The sequence below is a fragment of the Carya illinoinensis genome, chromosome 11, assembly GCF_018687715.1.
Source record: "Carya illinoinensis cultivar Pawnee chromosome 11, C.illinoinensisPawnee_v1, whole genome shotgun sequence".
NCBI classification, from domain to species: domain Eukaryota; kingdom Viridiplantae; phylum Streptophyta; class Magnoliopsida; order Fagales; family Juglandaceae; genus Carya; species Carya illinoinensis.
The window spans coordinates 2,292,551-2,298,991 of record NC_056762.1 but is presented as its reverse complement, the minus strand read 5'-3'; positions in this window follow the sequence as shown (position 1 = coordinate 2,298,991).

The window sequence follows — 6,441 nt, the reverse complement described above, 5'->3', positions numbered from 1 at the left end:
TATGTCTGGGACTGTGTAAGGATGTTCGAGGGGAATCATGTGGCTGTATTTGGTGCATCTGTCCACTACCACCCACAGACTATTAAAGCCATGAGAATTGGGTAAGCCTTCAACAAAATCTATGGTAATTTGGGTCCATGGATGGGTGGGTAAAGAAAAAGGTTGGAGTAACCCACTAGGAAGTGTATTCGGGGTCTTAACCCTTTGACAAATATCACAAACCCCCCCCCCCCCGCAGGGATGGACTACTGTACGACAACTCTAGCAGTTTGTTTTTAAATTCCTCACTTTGAGGAATATAAAGCCTATTCTTATACAGTAGCAATCCATCTCTCATAGAGTATTCAGCCCCCAATTTATTCTCTAAAAACAATGAAATTAAGGATTGTACCTGATGGTCATTGGCGCATGCTGCCTTGGGGTCTTCTGTTAGCAACATCAGTGTCACTTCCCATCTTTCTCTTTTCTGGACAGCACATCTGCCACCCTATTCTCTGCCCCTTTCTTGTATTGTATGACAAAATCGTACCCCATCAATTTGAAGACCCATCTTTGTTGCATAGGTGTGCCCACCCTTTGGTCAATTAGGTGTTTAAGGCTCTGCTGATTCATCTTGACCACAAAGGTCCTTCCTAGGAGATAAGGCTTCCACTTCACCATCGTTGCCACAAGAGCATAAAGCTCCTTCTCGTAAGTCGATAAGAGTAAGGATCTTCCTTTCAAGGCTTGACTAAAAAAAGCCAAGGGTCTTCTTTGCTGCATCAAAACTACCCTTATGGCTATACCCGATGCATCATACTCAATAACAAAGGGAAGGGTGAAGTCAGGTAGTGCAAGGATAAGGGGGCAAGTCACCGCTTCTTTTAATATGTGAAATGCTACTTTTGCTTCTTAACTTCACACAAAACAATCTTTTCTTAGCATCCTTGTAAGTGGACCAGCTATTTCTCCATTGCCTTTAATGAAATGACGGTAATATCCGATCAAGCCCAAAAACCCCCTTAACCCTTTTATGGAATTAGGTAAGAGCCAATCCTTCATAGCTTGCAATTTTTTTGGGTCTGCACGAACCCCTTGGGCAGAAATTAAATGTCCCAAGTAGGTTATTTCCTTGCGTCCAAACCTACACTTGGACTACTTAGCGTATACTGGTGTTGTTTTAGGATTTCTAGAGTCACCTACAAATGCTCAACATGTTCAGCCTCATTACTGTTGTGCACCAGTATATTGTCGAAAAATACAAGGATAAACTTCCTTAAGTAGGGCTGGAACACCTTGTTCATCAAGCTTTGGAAGGTCGATGGAGCATTAGTTAGCCCGAAGGGCATAACAAGGAATTCATAGTGACCCTCATGGATCCGAAATGCCGTTTTATGCACATCTTCAGGCCTAACCCAAGTTTGGTGATATATGGACCTTAAGTCCAACTTAGAAAAAATCACAAACCCATGCAACTCATTCATCAACTCCTCCACTATCGAAATAGGAAACTTAACCTTAATGGTAACTCCATTCGACCCTCTATAGTCCACACACAACCTCCACGTCCCATCCGGCTTTCTTACTAGCAATACCAGATAGGAAAATGGGCTTTGGCTGGGTTGTATGACTCTCGAAACTAGTAATTCTCTAACAATTCTTTCAATCTCATCTTTTTGAAAATATGGGTATCGGTATGGTCTCATGGAAATGGGTTTCGTGTTTGGGATTAAATTTATGGCATGATCATGGGTTCTTGAGGGTGGAAGGCCTTTTGGTTCTTCAAATACTACTGAAAATTGCTTCAGAAGTTCCTAGACAGAATCTGGTACCTCCTCTTCACCCACCTTCATCATACCATGTAACATTTGTAGCACTACTCCTTTCTTTTCCAGCTTGTTAAACTTGTTAAGGGACCCTTCTTCAATCAACTTTGTAGCTATCAAACCCTTCAATTTCACCATTTTCTCACCAACAGAGAAACTCATGGTTAGTTTTTGAAAATCCCAAAGAATTGACCCTATCTCTTGGAACCATTGGATCCGAAGAACCGTATTACATTCAGCCAATACTAACACATGAGCCTCCAGAAAGAAAAGTGTGTCCTGAATTTTAACCTTGACACCCGAGCACCTCCCTTCACTGGGAATTACTTCGCCATTGGCCACCCTTAATTTAACTTTTTCCTCCATGTTCAGGGGCAGTTTAGTCTTTTTCAACACTGCTGGATCTAAAAAATTGTGAGAGGATCCAGTGTCGATTAAAATCGTTACCCATTGGGCCCCAATCCTTCCCATCCATCTCATGGTTTTGGAATTTTGAAATCCCGTCAACGCATGAAGAGAAATTTCTAGATTATCCACAAAAGGAAGTGTCACTACTTCCTCCACCACTTCAGGAAACCCTTCCTCTTTCCCTTCTCCCTCTTCTTTTTCAAAAAGGACCTCTTCTAGCAGGTATAGTTTTGGTGTTGGTTTATTTTTTGTTCCATTTGGCATCATAGTAATAGTACAAACCTTTTTCTCTTCTCTCTTTCATTTGTTGTTGGTTTATTTTTTGGATTTGGATGTTTGGTTTGGGAACTTTTTTGTTGGGCTCTCACAGGTTAGGCTTTTTCAAGATTCCTAGGTAAGGGGAGTACATAGGTCCAGATCTAGTTGTTTTCTTGGCTAGGATTAGGTTCTGTTCTTGTATTTTTGCTAGGCTAAAGGTTGAAATTAAGTTAGGTGGTCTGAACATTCTCATTGTCAGTTGTATGTCATCTCTCAACCCACTAAGGAAGAAACTTAATTTATGGTGTTCAGGAAGGCCTCTTAATCTGTGGGATAATACCTCAAACTTGTCTTTGTACTCATCCACTGTTCCCCCCTCCCCCCCTTACCTTAACCGAGAGATAGACTCCAAAGGGTCATCATGGGCCTTTGGTCCAAATATGACCAAAAGGGCCCTAATGAAATTATCCGAGTCTGGTATTTGCCCTGAACTTTCTAAGTCTTGCAAGAGCACCCACAATAGCTTTTTCATCTTATCTTTTAAAATACATCATCAAAACTCACTTTTTTTATTTTACATAATAAATTTTACAATATATCATACATCAGCTTATCTATTTTTTCTTTATATCATTTAAATATTATACTTTATAATATTTTTTATTCATTTCTAATATTTTCTCTAACTATCAATAATATCCTCATCTCTTTTAATATTTACAATATCTCCCCTCTTCCTCCCAGCTTCTCTCTCTCTGAAAACCAGAAATCACATAAAGAATCTGAAACTCAAGAAATCGCGACTTTACCTTCCTCCAATCCACCAAAATCACCTTCAAATCCGTACCCAACCCCACCACTATCCCTTTCTCAAATCTGTGGCACTGTTCTCGTCGTACCCATCACTCATTTTGTTTCCAACCAAAGCAAAACCCACCCTCATCTCACACTCCAGAACCTACCAATAAAATCCCACCAAATTAAACCAGTTTCACCACGAACCCATTTCTAGCAATCCCTCAGCTTCACAAACCCTTCAATTTGGGCCTCATAAGATGAACTTTGGATGAGATCAGGGAAGATTACCCAGAGGGCTAGAACCCACTCAGACAAGGAAGAGCAACTAAAAGCAAACTGTGGTTGTTGGAATCAACGAGAACAGGGAGGGAAGATGACACTAAACACACGGTGGTGCTTTTGTGAAATAAGATGAATTTTAGATGCAGAGAAATAGAAACCAGAAGAGATAAATTAATTTTAAAATGTTTACATTCATAACAGTGTCATGCGACATGTAGCGATAACATTGTAGCAAACTGAAAAATAAAGATGAAGTAGAGAATCGGTTGGATGTGTATTTTAAGCTAAATTCTTCAAATTTTACATATAGATGGATTTTACACAATCCATTAGGAGTGCTCTAACCATGCTAATGCTTTTCCTTCCATATGAAATGATGCTAACTTTAATCTATGTTGTGGCAGGGTATTGTGAAAGGAAAAAAAAAATGTTGTACCTTTTAGATCCAGCCCGTTAGGTCATCTCCATGGAAAGATGGAAATTCTAGCATGATAGTTCTAGTCTGCACATCTCCACAATTCTATAGCTAGCCTCTCCTTCAGCTACTCCTTCTTTGGTGGCTGCTGCTACTTCGGATTTGAAATCGGGCCCCTTACTTTATAGGGCTCGGACGTGAATATGGATGTGGCTTCTAGCTCAGCAACAACTCTGGCTTCGGATGTTAAAGCCTGCGAAGGACACTTCGACAGTGCAATTGTTCTTCCCTACCATTGGTCCAAGTGGTCTAGGACTACAGCATGCCAAATCCATTAGACCACAACGATGAAATTTGATGCAAACTTCTCTGCTCTTCTACGATTAGACGTAGTGTCATTTCTGTAACCACTCTTTTTTCTTTCGACTTTTTTTTATTACCCAGCTCGAGAGGAAGCTACTCTCTCTTTGGTGCGAACATCTTCCTTCCATGATCCATTTCATGTCAACTCTAATTAGTTATCAAAAGGCCTTACAAGGAGCAAAGCTTTGAAGCTAACTCGACAAAGCCTGATAGGAAAAATCTTATTATCCCTCGGATGGTGGGTCACCTTATATTTGCACGCAACAACGAAAGTCTCCTCGTCATTTTCTTCTCCATTTAAATTCTCTTTATCGGCTGGAGTATTCGAAGATTCCAGACAGTCATCTCCAATCCCTTCTCCATTTCCAGCTTCCAGAGCAAGAGAGATTTTCTCAGACCGGTACCCTATGGCTACATTGACACACTGCCGATCCAAGCAGCTTTATGTTCCAGGAATGTTCTATGGGTGCTATTGATGTTGACCCCTATGGGTGTTAAAAAATGCGGTGAACTTGTAAACCAAACCGGTGGGACCCGGTCCCAAGTTTGGTTCGATCTAGTACAGGTTTTATTTTTCTTCAAACCGGTCAAAATTGGTACGTTTCCGATTTTTCTGTTTTTAAAACCAAACCGAACCGAACTGGACCGGTTCATATAATATTTTTTAATTTTTTCTATTGTATATAATTTTTATATATAAGATATAATTATATATAAAATACTTTTGTATTATATGATAAATTACTAATTAATATAATATTAAATTTTAAAATCTTTTATCATTTTGTTTATTATATTAATAGTTATACTAATATTATATAGCATATATTAATAGTTATATTAATAGTTATGCCGGTTTAGGAGAGTAATCGGTTTTGAAAAATACAAAACTGATACATACTGATTCGGTCCTATAATTTGTCCAAAATCAGACCGATTACACCCCTATTAACCCCCCGCCTCCAGCATTCAGATTTCTCTTATGCTACTCCATCGTAATGAGAAAAAGCTATTGTACTATTCAGTCACTTTGTCTTTTTAAAGCAAACATAAAGCAAACATTTCAGTCTCTAGGTTGGAATATTGAGCTTATAAACCATGATGTTATGTGTTGTGGATTTGTTTAGGTCATTGGGCCCATCTTGTAGTTGAGTCAGTCTAGTGCCTTCTGTAATTGTTGTAAATCTGGAAATCACATTATAAACGGTGTCTTTCTAATACCACTTGTAACATATCCCTTCTAAATAGTAAATTAAAATAAATTGCTCTTTTCGAGGGGAGCTCCTCTAGAAATTGTGAGAGAGAAAATAAGGGAAATTGAAATAGCTTCTTGAACATTCTAGATGAAAATACATAGATGAGTCCTCAGGTACTAGGGGTGTAAAAAACAAAACCGATAAACTGATAAACGGACCGGACCGGACCAAACCGGTGGGATCGGTCCGGTCCTGAATTTGGTTCCGTCCGGTACCAATTTTATTTTTCTTAAAACCGGTCTGGTTCTGATTTTTCTTTTTCTAAAATCAGACCGAATCGGTTTGTATATATATTTTAATTTTTTATATTGTATGTAATATTTATATATAATATATAACTATATATAAAATAGTTTTGTATTATATAATAAATTACTAATTAATATAATATTAAATTTTAAAATCTTATATCATTTTGTTTATTGTATTAATAGTTATACTAATATTATATAGTGCATATTAATAATTATACTAATACTATATCACTATATATTATAATATACTATAATATATCATTATAGTATATAATATAGTATATCATCTTAGTATATAATACAATTATAATATATATTATAATATACTACAATATATTATCACTATAATATTATATATTATAATATACTATATTATATATATTATATAATGTATAATGTAGTACATTAAAACCGACCAAACTGGACCGGAAACTAATAAAACCGGAGTATCGATTTAAGAGGGTAACCGGTACGTAATCGATTTGAAAAATTCAAAACCGGTACGTAATCGGTTTTAAAAAATTCAAAATTGGTACATACCTGTTTGGTCCTAAATTTTATCTAAAACCAGACCGAACCGGACCGGTTACACCCCTATAAGG